This window comes from Falco punctatus, assembly GCF_963210335.1.
Source record: "Falco punctatus genome assembly, chromosome: 10".
Lineage (NCBI taxonomy): Eukaryota > Metazoa > Chordata > Aves > Falconiformes > Falconidae > Falco > Falco punctatus.
This window is the reverse complement of record NC_137590.1, coordinates 31,038,236-31,059,426: the sequence shown is the minus strand read 5'-3', so window position 1 is coordinate 31,059,426 and position 21,191 is coordinate 31,038,236. Positions and strand designations below refer to the sequence as shown.

The 21,191-nt window shown below is 37.0% G+C and overlaps 1 protein-coding gene and 1 long non-coding RNA gene across 3 annotated transcripts in view; one reads left to right on the top strand and one right to left on the bottom strand.

The window, feature by feature from the left end:
• RIC3 (RIC3 acetylcholine receptor chaperone) overlaps positions 1 to 21,191 on the bottom strand; it is a 415,628-nt gene that overhangs the window by 63,665 nt on the left and 330,772 nt on the right. The gene's annotated exons all lie outside the window — the stretch shown is intronic.
• LOC308070598 lies at positions 644 to 20,018 on the top strand. 2 transcript variants are annotated; one of them, XR_013930769.1, is made up of 3 exons: positions 644 to 4,457; positions 4,549 to 4,604; positions 7,653 to 20,018. It is a non-coding gene; the product is annotated as an uncharacterized lncRNA (long non-coding RNA). The 2 variants fall into 2 exon arrangements; XR_013930770.1 differs by lacking the exon at positions 644 to 4,457 and having other exon boundaries at positions 4,477 to 4,604.

Genomic DNA, 21,191 nt, shown 5'->3' with positions numbered 1-21,191 from the left:
GCGGAGGGACCCCGAGGGGCTCGTCCCGGGCGTGCGCGCTCCCGGCGGGGGGGAGCGGACGCCCCCCCAGCTGCCGCTGCCCCGGCCCCTGGCATCTCGCCTTGCCGTGCCGCCCCTGGTCCGGCTCCAGCGCGCACCGAGTGCCGCAGCGGCTTCCCTTTAAGGACCGTACCTCTTTTTTTTTTTTTTTTTTTTTTTTTTTAGACACCTGAAAAGTAAGTATGGGCGAGAGTCATTTTCTACACTTTTTTTCCGTCTTTGTTAGCTAAGTTCCAGATTGGGCCAGGTTTCGTTATTTGCACAGCTAATCCCTTCGGAACGGATCAAAATAAATCACTTTGCAGCAAACTGTTGCAAGCGTTCGGCCCGCCGTCGGTGCAGACCGGCCCCCAACGGGGCTCTGCGCGGCGGCTTTGCTCCTTCCTCCCGGCTGTTTGCTTCTGGAAGAGCTGGGGCTTAGCACTTGCGAAACTGCAACTGTGCATCTTTACCTCGTTGTTTAAAATACTTGTTCTCTGCGCCACGTTTCCCCGTCGTGCTGCACTGCCTTACTAAAGCTGCTTTAGGAACCGGGTCTGTCGGCGGCTGCAGTTTTTGCTCGCGCACTGGAAGCGGGGGTTCCGGCCCTGCCGCCGTGCTGGGCCCGCGGCTGTCACAAACCGCCCGGGGGACCGGCGGGAAACGCGGCGTGCGGCGGCAGGGCCGCTTCTGCACGGAAGCAGGCTGGGGTAGGCAGTGATGTGTTGCTCAAAACGAAGCGATGGGTTTGCACGCTGTTCTGCACCACCTCCTGTTAGCGATACGCCCACGCTCCTTCCCCCCCCCCCAAAAAAAAAAAAAAAAAAGAAAAATTCTGTCCTGACTGGGTACAAGACCCGTGTTAAAAAGTCCTCAAAAGAGAAAACACAAAGTTCCTTTGCGGGTTATATTCTTACATTTACTTCCATTCGTATGTTAATGGTCTCGGTTGGGCACATTCAGTGTGTGTGTTAATGTTTTCAAGGCTGAGACATACCTTGCTGCTATGCACATCCTTTATTTCTCAATTCCCTTGAATTCAGCTATAAATAAATGCATTACAGAAATAGTTAGATAGCGTCATCTTCATTATAACATCATATCTGAGCATATGTGTCAGTGGACAGTAGAAAGTGCCTAAGGAAGGACATCATATGATCCCTTAATACCTGAATGCAACCGTCTGTGGCTTCAGCACTCTCAAAATCAGAAGCAGTGCCTTACTTTTAATGATTCTCAGTATATTTTTATTCCACAAATTTGCCCAGTCGTTGGGGTTTTTTTTCTAAGTCAATGTAGGCTTTTGGCAAGGGCAGAGTACTACAGGAAGAGGTCCTTGCTCAATGCAACCTGACTGCGTTGTGTGAAATGTGAGTTTGGGTTTTTTAAAGTTTCCTGTCTGGCTTAAGATGATATTCTTGCCATTTTGGTAGAGGCAATGAACAGCTGCTCTCTGGTTACCTTCTCCCTTCAACTCATGATTTTGTATCTTGCCTCAGTCTTGTATTTTCCAGGTTGCAGTTTTAGTCCATTTGATTTTTTCACGTTACTATTAATGTCTTTTTTTAATTAATTTCTTTCCTGAGCACTGCTATATGGTTTTGGAGATGAGGAGACCAGGAGTTACACACAGTGTTGAAGACATAAAAGCAGTCAATATAATGGTTTTCATGTCATTATCCAGTTTTTCCCTTATAATGGCTGTCATTTATTTTTCTTGCTCTGTTAGGGAAGGGAGAAAGCAGATAAACTGAGCATTGTAGTAAGTTGCTCTGTTGAGCACTGAACAAATATTGAACGTTGTTTTCATGGCATTAACTATACAGATCCCAGGATCTATTTTCTGACAGTTAACATTTACGTCCGCTAGATAGTTTTATAGGCAAGGATAGGATTTTTTTTCCCCTGTGTTTACAGTATAGTTCTCTACACTAAATTTCACCTGCCTATGCACTCAGGATTGGGAGGCTGTGTGCAGATTCCCTCAGCCACCTCTGTTCTGCTACTCTCAGTAGATTAGTACCAAGAGCATACTTCACCACCTCACTATTTATTTGTGTTCAGATCATTTATCGTTAATTAATTAGCTTTTATTTCTGTGGCATGTCTGTGCAAAAACACCCTGAAGAAATGTATACACAATTCACTCCAAAATGTAATGGGAGTATAGTTGTTCTCTAGTAGCACCACTGTTGCCTACCAGTGCACTTCCTAGCATATTCCAGGCCCCTGTCCTGAGAGTTTAGCAATCTAATCATGAACAATTGCAGTAAAAAAACGTGGTTTCAGTAGTTTAGCATCTATCATAAATTAGAAGAACATTAACTAAATTTCTCCTTGCAACAGAATAATTTGTAGAATAAAGAAATACCTTTTCTTTTACTATTAAACAAATGCAGAAAAACATAACATGTTTCATTTAAATTGGAATGAAGACATTAATTTCAGGGTAATGTAATTTTCTTGACATCTTCCAGTTTCACTAGCAAAAGAAGAGAGGTAGCTCAGTGATTTTGGTTAGTTCTTAAGGTACCATAAGGTTCTATGGCCTCAACATACAAGGAAATGTCTTCAGTTGCTATTGGATATGCTTATAAATGAAAATTGGGCTATAATATTTCAAATTAATGAGTTATTGTTTTTATTGTCTATTCTTTGTTCCAAATCAGAATAACTAGAAAGAACAGAGAGTACAACCATGACTCTCTTCGCTCAAGGCCATAATTTTGGCATCTTCTTTTCTTTGGCCTGTTTCTCCTTTGACCCACACATCCAGAACATGCTAAATCTTACCACATCCACTTGAATATTTCTAAGTTTTAATCATTCCGTTCTGTTTGCACCGCTCAGTTTTTATTTTTCTTTTTTTTGGTCAATGCCCTGGCTGCTTGTGCCCTGTAATCTTAGTATGCACAGGGATCAGCCCTGTTCAAAATCGCTGTGGTTGTCACTTCAAAGTACAACCAAGTTGTGGTCTTCCGTTCTTAAGACACGTCAAATACAAACATTTGATTATTCCTTCCTAATTTAGTCCTGTGATTCTGATCAGTTTCTCACTGTGGGGACAACTTTTGCATCTGTTTAATAACTTTGGACGTAGTTGCCCAGCTCTTCAGAAAAACATGTTGTGCTTTCTCTTGTACCAGCACAGAAGGGTTAATCAAATTCTAGAGAGTCTTCTTTAAAGTTTCTCTTCAACCCTTCCATGCTGTATTCATCAATGTAATAATAATAGGATCTAAATACTATTGTTTGTAATTGTGCCCAGATGGTAATCCTTGCCCTTTTTCCATGGGGAAAGAGATTAACAATATGGTGCCTAATTTGGAAACTTTCACAGGGTAATATTTCAGGAAATTGAGACATATCAGTGTTTTCTAGATTCTCCTTTTAGTATATCTCTGTGACAAAATTGTCTCAGATACGGTTGACAGCTTCTCAGGGACTGAACTTTATCTCGGCCAATATGCATCTGTTCTATTTGAGATTCATTTTTAATAACGGCCTTAGATGTAATCAAGTTCTTTAAACAAAGTGTCCTTTGAAATTGGAAACAAAAGAAATTTAAACCAGCTATGTGGTTTAAATAACTTGGCTTTCTAATCATAAGCTGGGATCATTTGCGTAGAAATTCTTGTGTATGACTGAAGAATGGGTAAATTGATGCCTTGCTCAGGGAACAATATCCTACTACCTGAAGCTGGGGTAGTGCAGAGGGCATGTTTTTAAAAAAAAAAAAAAAAAAAAAAAAGGTGGGAACAGAGGACATGTGTTGGAACTCTGAGTTAATAAGTTACTGCATGTGCTGCTTTTCTTTCATTCATATCCCTGAGGAAGTTGATGTCTGAATACCATGGGTTTAATTATTTTTTCTTTGAATATTACAGTTTGAGAAGTTAATTTTTCAATTCATATAAAGACAGTTAAGATGATGCAGGCAGTAACTGTGTCAACTTTGTTATCTGTTTTACATCAGATGCTTGAATGAATAAAGAAATGGCATTGTTACAGCCCTAATCAGTTAGCAAAAAAGAAACAACAAACAAAATAAGTATTAGACTTCCAGAAAACCTATACAAGTCTGGTTCACTTGGGGAGATCAAAAGTCTTGACCAAACTTGAATGAAAGTTTGGAGAAACCCCAGCATTACGTATCATCTTTCTGAGTTCGTGTTCTAGCAAACACTGTGGCTGCTCTGTTTGGTCAACTGTAGAAACGTGCTGCAGTGAGGAACTAGAGCAGTTTGGGTGTTTTTGTATTTATCTGTGTCCTTTGAAAGCAGGCTGTGATATCAATGGCTAAGATGTTCGTATGTGCTCAGCACTAAAGGCCTAGAAGAGATCTGCAGTGGTTCACAGGCAACCAGGCGTAATGGAAACAAGTGGCTGAAGGGTACGGAGATGGAGTTACTAAGGGAATTAAAACCAAAAAACAACAGGTAAAAGAGGCTTCTTGCGCAAGTGTATTTACTATGCATGATGTCAGTATACTTGCAGTAAGATGGTGTTAACGTATTTGTCATGTCTAAGGGTCGGAAAGAGATTCCAGCTGTATTCCACATGAAGCAGAGCACTCACTTTCAAAGGTAAGTTACATTTTGATCTTCATCATGTGGCAGCAAAGACCAAGTTACTACAGATTACATCTTTTAGTTTAATTTGTCAAAAACAGGCACGTGGCAAAGAAAACTGGAAAGGAGTAGCAGAGAAAGTGGTTCCTTCTGTGACAAGACATCTTGAGTAGATATAGCAACTTTCTGCTTAAAAGGTGTGTGTGGTAGTGCTACAAGGATGGAGCCACTATGATATGCCATTGTTAGATGAGATTTCCCATTTCTGGCGAAGGAAAACTTTGGTCCAATGATCCAAGCTGTAGCTTGGCAGCAACAAACTTTAAGGAAGAATCAGTGAGTAACAGAAATACCGCATTGGCCTAATTTAACACTTCAGAAACTAGGACACAAATCTTGGTCTGGTCTCTCATTTTTTTTCTGGTGCCCGTATTTTTGTTTTTATGAAGAGAAGCGGCAGCATGCTGGCTTCTGGTGCTGTATGCAGATGCTTCTGCTGCTGTATTGTAAATCTACGCAGTCACCCTCCTCATCTGAACAAACCTGGGACTCTTCTGAAATGGACCAACAAATGCATCTCCAGATAAGCATGTAATGATGTGCAATTCTACAGCTGGAATGTATTTTGGTCATACCTTACCTCTCACTTTAAAGGTGAAATTGTCAATAGACAATGATTTTTAATGTTTTACAAGCAGAATCTCTTGATGCTGATGTGATTTCAATATTCAGGCCACGTATGTATTCCTTCAAATAACATTAATAGTCTTAACACTTCATATTAGCTTTATAGAAAGTTTTAAAGGAATTGCATAACTTTGTAAAACATCTTTTTTATGCAATATATAATGTATACATTTTAAAAAAAGAGTATTTGAGAAGTCATTCAGAAATAGGCATTTAAATAAAGGAGGAGGTCTTTAGCTGGTTCTTTGCCCAAGCTACCATGAATTTGGATGCTTATTTCTTAATAAAACTAATGGAATATCAAGTTTAAAAAATAGCTGCCGAAATTCTGGCTTTAAGATATTAGAGAACTGGGTAATTATATAAGGTACTGATTTTTTTACATGAGCTTATCTGGGGAATAGCAAGATAGTTTAATTTTTTTATAATAAAAATGCAGGAATTTGTCAAAAGTGAAATTTTTGCCAGGTTTCATTTTTTCAAAGCTAATATTCAAGTACAATTTGTCATTCTATGGTATAAGCAAAACTGAAGAGTAATAATAAAACAGAAAATAGGTGATACTACATATGTAGCATCTCTCTGTAAGAAGTTTATGTTATGCTGAATCATGTTCTATTACAAAATCTACAACTTCAGTTAAATTGCATTAAACTTAAAAATACATACTAATATTTCAATGGCAATTCGGTCCTTAACTTGCTAATAGATGTTTCTGTCTTGAATTGAAATAGAGGCATTTTATGCACTCTGCTCGTTAATAGTACTAAAGATTCAGTCTAACTAGGGAGCTGGTTTGTTTTTTCACAGAAGTCTGACTTACCACATGAGCATCAGATGCATAAATATATTCTGAAAAAGATCAAAAATCAGTCCAAGTCAGGTCATTTATTAGGAGGGAGAGAGGAGAAAAGAGTAAGCTGAAGCGCTCAGTCAGCTTCTCTCATTTCCACATCTTTCCAATACCCATTTTATTGACCCTAAATCATTAAGACAGGTCCTTGTTAATTAACATTCATTTAAATTCTGTTAAATTGCTAAAATTGCATTATATTGGCAGCAGACATAAACCAACCTAGTAGAGAAATTGTGCTGAGTTATACCTCTTCAGGGTCTGGCCTGTGTTTCAGCACATGCTTGAGTATAATCTCAACTGTTTTGTCTGGCTGTATTATTTCATTCAGTTATGTGTATGAAATCCTTATAGGCCTTAATGTATTCAGAAATGCATCATACTCAATGCTTTCTTACAGTAAATACTGTAAAAGCTTGGACCTAGAAAGAACTAGTACTAACATATTCACTATTTCTTTTGTTCTTAATTAAATAAAACTGAAGCTTTGACTCAAAGTATCAGGCTGCAGATGCCTGAATAATAGTGCTTTGACAGAAAATATGTGGAAATATATGCAATACCTTACCTCTTGAATAAAACCTAAGATTATTGTCTGCAATATTAAGCATTCAAAGGTTATCATAAAGTATTATATACCATTATCTTGATTTCTGACATTGTTGGAGATCAATTTGGGTTTACCATTCAAAGTAATGATGGTCTAATAAGACATCTGGGTAAGCAAATGTCCAGAAGACGACATGTAAATGTAACTCTCCCCCACCCCCTGCCCCAAAAAGGAGGAGAAATGTATCAGAATTCTGTAATTGTGACTTAGTAACTATTTCTTCTGGAAATGCAACATGAGATTAATAAGAAATAGCAAAATTATGCAATTAAGCTAATTAGCTCATTAGTGTGGAAGTATTCTGTCATTCTAAGCACAGAAGGAATTCATCTGAATAAAAAAGCAGACAGCAATAAATTGTGGTAGGAGACAGAAATCGTCTCATTTTAAAATGATAAATTTACATGTTTCATGTCTGTCCTCTAAACCTAAGCACAGCACCAGTATTTCTTAGGCTAACTTTATTTCTATTAATTGTTAAGATCAAGTTTTTCATCATCCTTCAGTAACCTCAGCCTTCTATATTGCCGAGGAAGTCATGTAGTAAAAGTGTTCCAGTTTCGAACAACTTGCCTCAGAAATCTTTTCTATTTAAATCTATTTATGTAGCTCCAAGTTACTTTTCTTCCCCTTACAATGCAATAAGCCCGTTTAGCATTCCTAATCAATACTGCATGCAGCTGCAGTAATTGATGAGCCTGCTCTTTTAGCATCTTAGCTGAAGCCCCCCTTCTCTCTCACTGCTGGCAGGTTATTGAAAGCAGCACCCACTGCATGCCTGTAGTTTAAGAAAACTCAGAGCCGTATCAGAAACTGCACACCAACTAAAGGCGTGAAATGGTTTTGAACTCTGATGGGTTTGCTACTTTTCCCTCCTCTGTATGGCACAATGATGTATCATGATTCTTTACAGGCATTGAGGGATTGTATTTAGCTGTCAATGGCAAACAGCCATTGGTAAAGCAGACAGCAGTTTTACAAGATCAAGTAACAGGTAAGTGGCTTGATCATTTAACTCAGCTATTTTTGTGCTCAAAACTAGTGCTTATTACCTGTAGGCATGATGTTGCACTAAGAGGAAGAAGGGTTGCATGTGAAAATGTATTTAAATGTTTCCAAGATGTTCCTTTTTGTTATGACTAAGAATAAATAGGTTCTTTTACAAAATATTGCTCATCTCTGTGGGGCTTACCCAAGCAGCAAAGACCAGTCCATCATAAAAAACCTCTCTTCCCCTATTGTTAACGTGTCTGAATTGGCTATGTAACCAAAAATGAGGGTATGCTATGGAAATCTTACAAATTCTGAATCTAGTTAATATACAAGTGTTTAAACTTCACTTGATTAAATTTTATGTGCTTATCTGTAGCTCAAATGTGTCCATCATTCTGGGGTACAAAGTAATCCTGTGGGAACAATCGGCCCTGTGCACTTTTTGATTCTTTCTTGTAACAGAGGAATAATAATTGACCTGCAATAACAAAAGCAATACATTTAGAAGGGTTCTTTTATTGCTTTGGAATTTTTCCTGCTTGAATTAACAGTCTGAAAGGACCTTGGAAGAGTGAACTGGACACAGCAATAGGTTTTACTGGAGCTAATTAATCAAACCCAGAAGTTTACATTATGATACCTTTGCACTTATGCTCAATTAGTAATAACTAGGTAGTAACAACTGATGCATAATATAACAAACTCAAACACTGTATCAGTGCAGAGCTACGTTTAAGTTTATATCATGAACTGATTTCTTATTTATCATGTACTTGCACTATCATGTATACCATTCCATAATGATTCCTGTTGTGTAAGACTTTATCGAAGCATGGAATAAAATCTTTAGGGTTTTTAGAGACCTGAAAATCTGTCTAGTTCAACCTTGGTGGAATTTTAATTACATTTGGAAAAAATGTTACATCAGTTGGAAGTTACATGAAACACATGCATCTCATTTTATTACAGCTATTAGCATAACACGGACCATGAACTGAGTTACAGAGGTTTTTACTTACTTAGCATTCAGGTTTTTTTCAAGATTAATAGATATTGCATAATGGATTTCACTGCTTCAGTATTCACAAGTGCTGATCTACAACAAACTACAGTGCTATGTTTACTTGATTACTCTTATTGCTATACTCAAATGTCTTCTTTACTAGAATTAGAATGTTTATTAGATGTGAATATTATGCTAATATATTGCAAGGGAAAAAAGCATAGCAAACAAGCAGTACAATTAGTAAATTAAGTGAACATGTACCTGTATTACCCTTTATTATCGTTTACTTACTTGCTGATTTGTAAAATTTGCTGATTTAGAATCTGTTTCTCTGTGACTGCTACTAATTATAAAGACTCTAATATTCATAATAATTACTGCTTAGTACAAATGTGTGCTTGATAATGGTTTGAAAGTTTGTGATGCCTGGCCACATCAGTTTTTAGTACTTAATTATTGTAAGGCTTATTTTAATGTAGTAGTTTCCTAAATGTAAGTCTCCTAGATGCATGCAACCTTTGGGATTTTAAACACTACACACTGCTTTCATTATCTGATATATAGGAATTACAAAAAAAAAATCTATGTACCAGGGGGTTAGCCAAATACCAAAGAAGCTGAGTGACGTACTTTAACTGTACTTGCTTACATCACATATTCAAATTGCTGCTGTTAATTCTGAGGCACTTCTATATTAAGATAAAACATCAGATGCCAGGTAGTTTTGGTAAATGTTGGATTTAAACAATATTTTATATTCCTCAGTTTTGGCCTTGATTACTTACTGTGAAGTTACTTACACAGCCCTGTTTGTTTAAAATATTAGATACTTGGCATTTTTGCTTTTTTTTAAGGCTTAAATGAGGACTCTATCTGTTATACACAAACTTAATTTTGCTTTCATTTATTAACATGTCCCCTTGTCACGATTTGATGCATTTTTCATGCAAGTTCTGAGAGGGGTTGAAGGAAGAAGGAAAACAGCATTCCACTTTTAAGGAAACATTTAGTTAAACTTTCAATGCCTTCTGATACTTAGGGAAAAAAAGATACTCGTTTTCCAGACTCAATTTATATACTGTGTAGTTTAGGAATTGTTAAAATGTACACAGAGCAGTTACCTATCCTATCTAGTTACATCCCCAGCCAAGTCTCCTACACAAATAGGTCTGTACCAAATCTAACGGTGCAAGTAACATATTTCTGAATAGAAAAACGTTGAATTGCTGTAAAATATATTAGTCTGGCATGTAAATTAAAATGACTAAGGAATATTCAGGTTTTGAGTTGAGAGGCCTGATTCTGTACACTGCCCAGCAAAATAAAAGAACCTTAGATAGGCAGGAATGCTGCCTTAGTATGTATTTTTTATACTGAGGCTTTAGGCAATTATGATCTATAAACAGGATCATGCTTCTGAGAGGTCTAGCTAAAAGCCTTTGTTTTTATAGCAGATACAGAAATATATTGGCTTGGGACATAAATGAAATGAGTATATAATGGTTTATTTTGCTATACGTAAGGTAACAAGATTCCAGTTGCCAGAGCAAGTACATTTGTTTTCTGTTTGTGTTAATCTGAAACACATATAAACTATTTTTATAAATGAACATGACCTTTTATAAGATGTTTGTGAAGTCAGGCCATGCTTTCCCAGTTACTCAGAAAGTCAGTCTTAAATGGCAAAATGTCTTACAGAAATTTAACTTACATGAACCTTAACCAGTAGAATCAGGTACTTTCCATGTAATTCCGTGTTAATTACTTAATCACTGCACATAGTTCACAAATGCAAATGTAACTTTTTTAGATGTAGAATATAAACAATGTGTTCCAAGAGTCAAAAGCCATTTCTTCTGATAAGAAATCTGTCATCTCCCCCGCCTTTCCCCCCTACCCCTTTCCCCCCTCCTTTTTTCCATATAGGTAGGCTATGGGGCTCTCTAAGGGCTAGCTTTCTTTAAAAGCTTCCTTGATGATTAATAGTACACTTATACTTTGTTTGCATATAGGCAAGGATTCAGTGTTCTTTTTATCAGCTGTTCTGTGTTTGAGTTCACACTGAGAGCTTATCTGTCAGATAATCTCATTGATAGCAGCAGGAGCATGCACAAGTGTCAACCAGCTGCATAATGGCAGTGTGACAATAAGCACAATACTCTCTTGCTCAGTTGCTCTGAAACATCTACTGATTCAAAATGGTCCTTCATTTCATGTAGTACCCGTGGTGTGTGGAAAGCTGACTCCCAGCTTTGAAACTTTTTCCATTTTTTTTACAGCTAAGAGAGTTTTAGCTACTGCTGGTATTTTTATTCTACTCTGTTTAGGTTCTGCACTGGGGTTTTGAGAGGTGCGTTGATCTTGGCAATTGTTTTTTAATCTCAGATAACCATTCCCTTTGCTTTGATAGCCCGTGTTCCTGGGAAGCTTTGCTTTTTGTCCACTGAGGTCATTAACACCAGCTTCAGGAGTATTTGTTAATTAGGTTTGTGGGTTCTTCAGGACCAAGTAGCATTAAAATAGCTTATTATCCTATTAACACAACTGAAGAATTACTTGTGAACACCCTGTTTCAGTCAGGATGGGAAAGAGCTGTACTCTAGGCAAAGATGAAACCCCATACTTGGGACATTCTAATTCCTGAGCAAGGCCTTAGCAGTGGGTCAGCTCCATGACCAGTGCGGCAATTGAAGAAGCTTGTCAGACCTACAGCTTCATGCTACCGGTCTTCCAGAGAGCTCTAACACAGTGTATTGCCATATTATCACATTCTTAAGGAAATGATCTCCCTGTGGTCTAGACCTCCACCTCCTCTCCGTGCTTCCTAAGTATGTTCCAAGGCTACTTTTCTGAGAACTCCTGGGTTACTTGTGCTCCATAAAAGACTGGGCTTCTCAGCCTCGCTTCAGTTCCACATTTGGAACTACCTTGTGTGCTTCTCAAACTGCATCCACAAGATTTTTCACCATCTGGTGACCTTTATCAGATTACTGCCCAAAGATTTTTGCCAGAAGTTTGACACTCCAATTATTGAGGGTCATATGTCATCTAGAACAATCCTGCAAGCCTCACTTGACGCAGCAGGGACGGCAGTCTGTGCTTTCACCTCCTTATTTCTTAGGCAATTTTCTTGGCTTCTGTGTTTCCAGGGAGAATAAAACAATTATAAAGAAAAAGGTTCTTTAACATCCATTCTAAAGGAGCGATATGGACCACAAAGGGGTGTAAACTGGAACACTGTACCGTAAGCAAGCAGAAGTAGTAGGAAATAGCTTACTTTTCTACTGGTTGTTTAGTGAAGTTTTGACTTTTTTTGAATTATGGCCTTTTTGTCATTGAGTCTGAGCAATATTATTCTTAGAATGTTCTTCTGATTACCCATTCTTCCAGGTCCTTGTAACAGATGCTTGCTTGCTTAGCTAGAAGTTGTCCTTGGGTGACTTGAGACCAGAAGGACGCACGCTGTCCTCCCCAGAAGTATAGTGTATCAGCTAGCAATCTGCCGGGTTCTTGAATGAGCCGGAAAACAGATTAGGTCTCTTCAGGCATTCATATCACAAGCAGGAAGTCCATGACAAAGTTCTGGAGACTTCTACAAGAATGTGGTTAACCAAGACCTATTCTTCCCATGGACACCAATAGGAAATGCCATGCTTTTTACTCAAGTGTCTTCCAGTCCCTTTTGTAATCACTTGTTAGAGACAGATGCATTGTCAACCACGCATGTGTTTTTTAATCTTCAGAGTTATTTTGAAAGATAAAATAGGACAGCTATGATCATTCTGATTGCTAAGGATGAACGTAAGGCAGATCGGACATGATTTCAACTTTTCTGTTCAACTTCTCCGTTCAACTTCATTATTGAAATACTTTTTCTTTCTTTTAAATGCCTGTAAATGCTTTTGGGTTTTTTTTCCCTTCAGAGAAATACCCTAATTAATAGAAGAACAAATAAAAGGCAAATTGAATTGGCAAAGTAGACTCAATTTGCCATGTGATACACAGAAAAGCTAATTTTCCTTTCCTTGGCCTCATCGTCTGGAATTCTGCTCTATTTCCTGGATGGCGCTGGGTCCCTCTATCAGCTCAATCTATCTGACAGCTGTTTCAGCACTGTGCTTCCAGGCTGGTGGCTTCTTGTTTTCTGTTGATACTATAGTATCTTGAAGGGTTTGTTAATATTTTTTCCTCCTTTATGTATTAGTTTTCAAGTAGGATATGAATGTTATAGTTGTTTCCTCTGTTTCTGAACACTTTTTGAGTGGCCAGAAGTGGTACTTGAGCTTTGAAGTGTTTGTGAATGTTCATCACAGGTCCGTCATAACTTACACTAATCTTGGAAAGAGGCATGCATTGAGAAAGAAAAAGATGGAAGAAGAAGAACACATGCAAAGCTAGAGATATGTATATTAAAACTGTTACCAACTGTTTAAAGAAAAGACCTTAAAATGGCGATCATGTGTATGTGTGTAAGTGCAACTTAAGAAATGGCATTTCCTGAGCCGAGAAACGTTCTATGAAATTCACATTCACTTCACTTTGTAATGAGTTCATCCATGGCTAGAAACCAGAGAAAGTTGGTCAATTTGATACCAAAGCTCAAAAGTTTATTAAAGGAGAGGTAAACCACTCCTAAGCAATGAAGTATTGCTGTCATTGCACTTGTATGCTACAGTTGCACAACACTGTATGATTAAAACCTTTTGCAAAAATACAAATGTGCATAATACATTTGTCATTCTGTCAAGTCCTGTAGTGTTTTTTAAATTTCTTTCCTTCTTTGTGGCTAATCAGATTTGAGCCAAAACCCAGAAGACCATTCACAAATATGTTGCTGCAGGCAACGTTAATCTAGATTAATTCTTTAAATTCACAAAGCAAACGCTATGATATGAAAATTTGAGTTATACATACATACCCAACAGTTTTCAATAAAAGCAGAAATAAACTGTATATACATTCTTGATTTGATTTAAATGTGGCAGTACTGACTTCCATGGTCAACATGTCATCTAAGTAAAACTGTGGCTATACTGAAGTCAGTGAAAAAAATTATAATGATATAAACATTGTAACTCAGTGAATTTTAAAACTGAGGTTGAATATATTCTGAAGAAATGATTGATGAGTTTAATTTGCATTAGAAATATATATTGATATCACTTCAGTAGAAAGCTGCATTATGAAAGGGCAAGCCATATATCTGGGTGAAAACTGGTAATTATTGATAAGGAAGCAGTATTAGAGCATACTTCAAATTACATTGTGTAAGTGGGTTTTGGATAAGATCCTAAACAAATTAACCTAATGTTTAGCTTTAGTGGTGAGAAGACTATTTTTGTCTGAAACTAATTAAATAATGTGTCTTCAGTACTGTGTAAAGGCAATAGTGAGAATACAGAATCTGATAAAAGGAGCATTCTGTTTGAGAGTAACTTATTTGTAACTTTCACCTATGTGATTTTGCACAATATTAAGAAGAAATACAAATCCATTCATATTCGCTGCTCACTGTGAAACAAGGAGGTACCCAGGGCTTTCTGCTAATTGTATTGTCTTAACGCATTTCAGAGTTGCATTACAAAAAATTGATAGCCTCCATCACTGGACACTTTTCAAAATCCTAAGGTACATATTCAATTTCCAACCTGGAAAATAATCTTTTTGGGTTTATTAATTATTTTAACACTGTTGAAAGGGTCTACACAAATGCAAAGATAGTCTTCTGATTTCATGCTCTGTGGTTTGGGTTTTTTTATTTCCCCCTTCAAGTATGAAATCTTCCATTTGGTAATACCTTTTGTCTGAAGAATTATTTCTATTCATTTAATGATGTGATAAACACAGCTTAAAATTTTTTTGGTGCCACAAAATCTGTTGTGAACGAGGCATCTGTAGTCACAAATTTATTTGATATATACTTCTTGAAATCCAAAACAGATGTGCAGATGTGTTGAGTATATAGTGTTATGCTAATAACTACTGCAGAGAATTTTAGATACTCACTAGCTAGTTTCAAGACAGGGTTGTATCGATGTGGTCTGGAATTAATTTGGAGCCCTTCAGGCCCATCACTGAATCCTTCCATGGACCAGGCTTAGAAGCCAAGAGTTGTGCCAAATACTCTGCATTTAGAATTATCCTTACATCAATGGAATTTGTTCATAATTTAAGCACGTATGATGCACTGTCTGAGCTCAGTGATCTGTCAGAACAATTGCAGACAATGGACGTTACGCTGCCAGAAGCTCTCTCATTTGTCTGGACAGGCTTAGATTTCTGCTTGCATTGTTGTTAGTTTAAGAATATGTGCAATAAAGATGGCAGTGCCAAATAAAATTTGTACTATGGAAACAGGGATATGCATGACAGCAAGGCTGTTAAAATCCATGTAGCAAAACAAGGAACTTGGCAAACAGTAAAAAATCCTGGCTGATGATAGCAAGAGTTTTAAGACTAAAGCTTACTCAAACATCTGTATTTTTCTGCATATTAATTCTATATTGTAGTAATTCCTAATCAAAAACTGAATCCATGCTAAGAACGGGCTGAGTCACTTTTTGAAAAGTGTGGTCCACAAATACCAGAATTGTTGCTTAAATAGTAACTGACTATTACAGTAAGTTTAATTCTCCCATAGAACCTGAAAATGCCTGTAAGGAGAAGTGTCGCAGGAATCCTTAATGTCTTGCCAGGAATAGTAAGTCATTCCTAGGGTCTTTTCTCTCTCTCTTTTTTTTTCTTTTATTTTTTTTTTAAGTTAGTTTAATAGCCTCTGGCAAACTTATTTCTGTATGTGAATGTATTTCCATTTTCAAGCAGAAAGTTTTGGCAGTAATAGATGTGCCATAAACATTGTGAATGTTTTATTGTGTGATCTACATATAAGTACTTATTATAAAATATTTATGAAATATAAATGCATAAATAAGAAGGTAATACTTTGTCTAGCCATTAATTTAATATGACAATAATGTCCATCATAAGGAAATGGAATCCATTAGTGGTTACGTGAATTACAAAGGCTTTATTTCTGTATCACTCTGTTATTTCCAGTCTGAAAGAACTATACTTAATCTTTTCATAGGTAGAAATTTTGAAAAATTTCATCACTAATATAACTGATACAGTGTTTGTTCATGAACTTGTGCATCAGTCATAGATGTCTGTCTCAAAATGTTATATATCCCCTCTTGAATGTTTGATGACACTTTGGTTTTGATTCAGGTATGCTCAGTCAAAAATAATTCCAACAATATGAATCAACAGTAGCAAATAATATATATTTGAAAGTTTTTATGCAGCTCTGTGCACACTGAAATTATCTTTTGTCCTCAGCAACATAAAACAATAACTGCCATTCTTTTTCATTGAAATAAAAAGCTTAACAAAATTTCATAACACTCCAATAATATATTTCATAATAATCCCATAAATTATGATAACAGTTCTTCAGTTAACTTTTGGTGACTCAGACAATACTATGTAAACTGTTTAAATCGCAGCTTCTAGGCTAGCCAGCAATTTACAGCTCAAAATGTATTCTTATTATACAGAAATCCATCCTCACTGAGAAAGAAGAAATAGATGTCATGCCCAAGAAATACCTAGCAATAATATCCATGTGAATTTCTCTCTAAATATATTTGTTTTATTCAAACAAGAATTTACAAATAAAAACTATTTCCGTGACCAGGATATGCTACAACAGCTCTTGTTTGTCCCAGGACCGGACATAAAGAGCTAGACTCTTTTCTGGAGTTCTCTTTCCACAAGGATTATTTCAGCCGCTTTCAGCACTGCCTGGTCTTTCCCAGCCAGCTTTGATGATCAGACACAGTTAGTTGCCCTGAAGGCCTGTCCTGAAAAGGATAAATTATGTCAGTTCACAAAAGCTATGGATTTTAAAAAATTAGGAATAGATTTGAAAAAATTTGTGTAGTTAACATTTTTCATGACAAAATATTCCAGTATTTTATATTAGTCAGTAGTTTAAAAAAATGTTAATTTGTGGCAATTATTTTGTGGCATAGAGAAAGAAATGTCTGCACCTCTACTGAAATTTGCAAAAGAGTAAGAAAGGAATTTGGTGTCGTTTATAGAGACAAGTTACATTTTCCCTATTTACAGTACTAAATACAAAACTATTTTTTTTCTTTGCGAGCATTTTTGAGATAATCTTCAAATTATTATAAAGACATGGACCTACTTTTAGAGCAGCTGTCAAATTTTTGCCCTCAGCCTTGACCTGATGAAAACATCATCAAATACGACCAATGTCGTACAAGAATGCTTACAATTAAGTAGTCTTTTTACCTTATAAAATATCTGTTAATGAAGGAAATTTATTACCTGCATTAAATCAAATACAGACTGTTCACACTGTCGAGAGAGTAAGATGGTTCTCAAAAAACTTAAGTCAAAACGTTCAGTACTGGAAGTATTATGACAATATACAATTTAATCTTAAGATTGATGAAACCAACCTTTGTACATGAAGCTGAAATGTTTGTATGTTTGTCAATGTGGGATAAGGGTGTTGGGGCCATTATTTAAACCCAGTTTTATTTTAGAGATTAAGATCCAGGTTTGTGGCATTAAAATCAAAAGACACAAATTAATGACTTGAGAAGTGTAAGAGACTCTCAATGTGATTATCAACATGGTGACTTCAGACTAAATTAGATGTAAATGTAGTCCAACCACATACAGCATATCAAAATGAAGTTCATTCTCTTGATGATCATTTTTAAGACAGTCTTGTACTCTGTTCCAGAAGAAGGTACCTACCCCCTCTCATGTTGGCCTAGATGACTGATCATCAAATTGACATTCACCACAATACAAAAAAGGGAGCGAACTGTACAAATTAAGTTCTTCCCGTGTCAGGATTTTGCTGTGCTTGTTTTCTCACATGTGATTTAAATAGGGATAGCATTGCTATAAAACCTTTGAGAGTTACTTGCCTAATGCAGCTCGCTCTGCGTTGCCACATGTTCTTGCCTATGCCACCTATTCCAGGAGCAGCCTGACTTTTCCTTGGCGGCTGAGCTTTACTTCATCCTTCCTCTTAATGCAGATTGACGGTGAGTGGTATCCAAAAGGGGGCTTGGTGGAATGTGGCCTTTTCAGCAGAAGAGGAGGCATAATGGCTTTGCCTTTTAGCTCCTGTATATTAATCTCCACAGAGCAATGCCTGTCACCTCTCAGATGTCAGATGCTGCTTGTAACTATGCTGGAAACATGACACAGAACAAAATGGTATACATTTCTCTTGAGACTGTATATGTGTGGTTTAGGTTAGCTATTTTTTCACTGCTGCACTTAGTTTAAACATTGTATCAGCACTATTGCGGGGTGGCTTGAAAAGTTGTTTTGTCCATGAATTTGTCCAGTTGCTCTCTAAATACGAGAGGCCACAGTGTGTTCAGGTGCAAAGGTTTTCACAGCACAGGTATGACACGTCCCAGGAATTACCGCCTTGTCTTTGCTTGAACCTGCTGCTTTTAATGACACCAGCGCTGGAGGGAAGAGAGAAGCATCGTACCTATTCAGCATCTCTGTGCCAGTTGTGATTTGACGAGTGTACGTCACCTTTCCTCCCTTATCTGTTACCTAGCCTGAAGACTTCTAGTCTTTACTGTGATTCTTTATATGAAACTATTCCATAATTTGAATTATTCTTTCTGCCTTTCCCAGTGTCTTCAGTACTGCCGCATTGTTTTAAGGTGGGAAATGAGAGTCATAGCGGGTATTCAAATCTGAACGGTGTCAGGGGCAGTATGGTTTTACACAGTGACACAGTAATGCTTTACATTTTGTTCTCCCTCCTAATAATTTCTAACATTTAATTGGGTCCTTCCTGAGCTTTGGACATCTTTTTGTAAAGCTACCGATTGTGTCTTCATTTCTCTGAAGTGATCCTGATTATCAGTTTGCCAATTGTGCTTCTAAAACTGAGAAAATCCTATTTTTCCCAACAGAGATGTTTTAGAAGTAATTATTTAGATATGAGGATAGTTTTAGTTGTACTTTTCAGTCCTGTAGTCTCTTAGACAGTGATTTCTTGTACTATGTTGATTGCTGCTTGTCATTCACTTTGTTTCTCCACAATTAATTTGTATTTCTCTAATCCTTTTCCTATGAATTCAAAGCTTCTGTAGAACTATGCAAGCACATCTTAATACTGGTGTTAGGACTGTTACCAAAGAAAACATTTGATGCATTTTCCTATAGATTTTAGTATTATAAAATGAATACTTATGCCATGGATAATTGGGATAGTTTTGTAGATATTTATTAATGATACAGCGGTGGCAAAATGAACGTGCAGTTGGCCCCCGCATTGCCTCATCAATGTGTCTTAGGGCCTGGAGAAAACATCAGTTTAACCAGCTTCATCACTCACTATTGTTTTTTCTGCTGTGTCTATCAGCTGCGTCTATGTTACCGTAGCCTTTTGTCATGTGGATTTTTATCTCCCATGAAGCTGTCTAAAACTGTCAGATCATTTCGTGCAGGCCACTGTACCACCATTAAATACAGCAAGGGTGACGTTTTCTGAAGTGCAGAGGTCAACATAATGCTTACGTATCACTTAAATTTTACTGAAACTCTTGTTTAAGGCCTTCATTCAAATTTTCTAACAACTTTGAATAACTGACAAACCACTAATTTCAGTAACTGCCATATTTGGGTGAAATATATAAAAAATGCATCCTTTCTGCTTTGATGTCTTTATTATCCGAAGAGGAGATCTTTAATTTTGCCTTGCTCATTCCTTTATCTCATTTTGTATTTAAATGTTACACTCTCGGTTCAAATACATCAGCGGGAAATAGGTTGGATGCTTTTTCACACCAGTGCACTGAGATGTAATCAGAAAGAGATTACAAACCCACTGGCTTTAGCCCTGCCTATGGAGGGCTCATACTGAGCCTAAAGGGCAAGCAGGAGCATTCAGAAGGAAGTGAATGACTTCCTTCCGCCATAAGCACTTCCCCTTTCTAGAGATTATTTCTGCGTCTGACATCCTCTTGTGCTGCTGCCTTGGGAATATGGTAACAGTTGTGCTGCCTGAAGCAGCGGAGCGCAGCTGGAGTGCCATTCCATGCCACCCTTCCTGCGGTCACGTGACCCGAAGCCATTTGCTTTGGAATAAATTTTTAATAGCTGGACATCTGGTTAGTTTGGTTTTTAATGTATTTTTCTATCAGTTTAATAAAGGAAAAAAATATTACTCGGGAAAACAGTTATTTAATAAACCTCTACAATAGTTCATATAGCTTCCAGAAGTTCTTAATTTATACAGCTTTTACCACTTTTCTGTGGGAAGTTTTACAAATCCTGTCTTTTTATCACTAAAAGCGTGGTTCCCAACGTTACTGTTGTACACATACGGAACAACAGAGAGTCTTGGCATAGGCTAGCGTTCTATCAAAACTAAGGCGCTTTTGCCAAAAGAGAGGAAGTATCTGTCTATTGTTCTGTTGCTGTAGGTGGAGTAAACGGACCTTTGGGGAGTCCCTTATTGCTGTGGGAAGTTATTACAGAATGGCATTCTAGCAGAGACTATGGGAATATTTACAGAAAGTTCAGCGAGAGACTTCAAAGCTGTTCAGCTCACTTAATAAAATGTTTATATGTCCTGTTTCGGGGCACACCAAACAATGTTGAGGAAAGGAAGTTATTTCAGATCAAATGAATTTTTGTTAATCAGAAAGCTTAAAAATAACAAAACAAGTTAAATAATTTACAACAGTCTGGTTTAGATTTTTTGTTTCCTAGACAACACTGTGGCCCTGTCCAGGGGAAAAGAGAAAATTCTCCAGTGGTAAAAGAAACGTGTCATTGGTCCTGCAGTAATCACAAGCTGCTAGAACACTAGTTTGACTTTAAGGACTGTGACCTCAGCAGCTGGATACTTGTTTTTAAAAAAAAAGAAAACATATGAATACAGTATTGATTCTCTTTTGTCTTCATGGTTGAGTCACACAATCCTATAGAGGAGTTATCATAGTAATATTTAAGTCATTTTTCATTTACAACTATATAAAAATATTTCATATGGTCCAAAATAAGAGCTCCAGTAAGCAACTAATCTTTGTTAAGCACTTGTAGTTTTTTATCTTTGAGAGCAAAAAGACCCATTTAGAAATTTAATCACATCTTGGCTCTAATTAAGAAAGACATAGTAATATTGTTCTAATATTATTCATAATAGTGCTTCTCATGTAGCTTTATATAATTTCAGAGACTTCCTGTACCCTTTTTTTTTCCGAAACAGAAATGTAAGAGGATTTCCAGTCTGCTACATCTGATTAAGAGTGGCTGTTGTTTTACTCCTACCCAACTGCCTTTATTTGGTTTGGTAGGGTTGGTTTTTTTTTTGGTTGTGTTTGGTTTTTGTTTTTTTTTTTTACCCTAATCTGCTTAGGCTCATAAGTTTTGTTA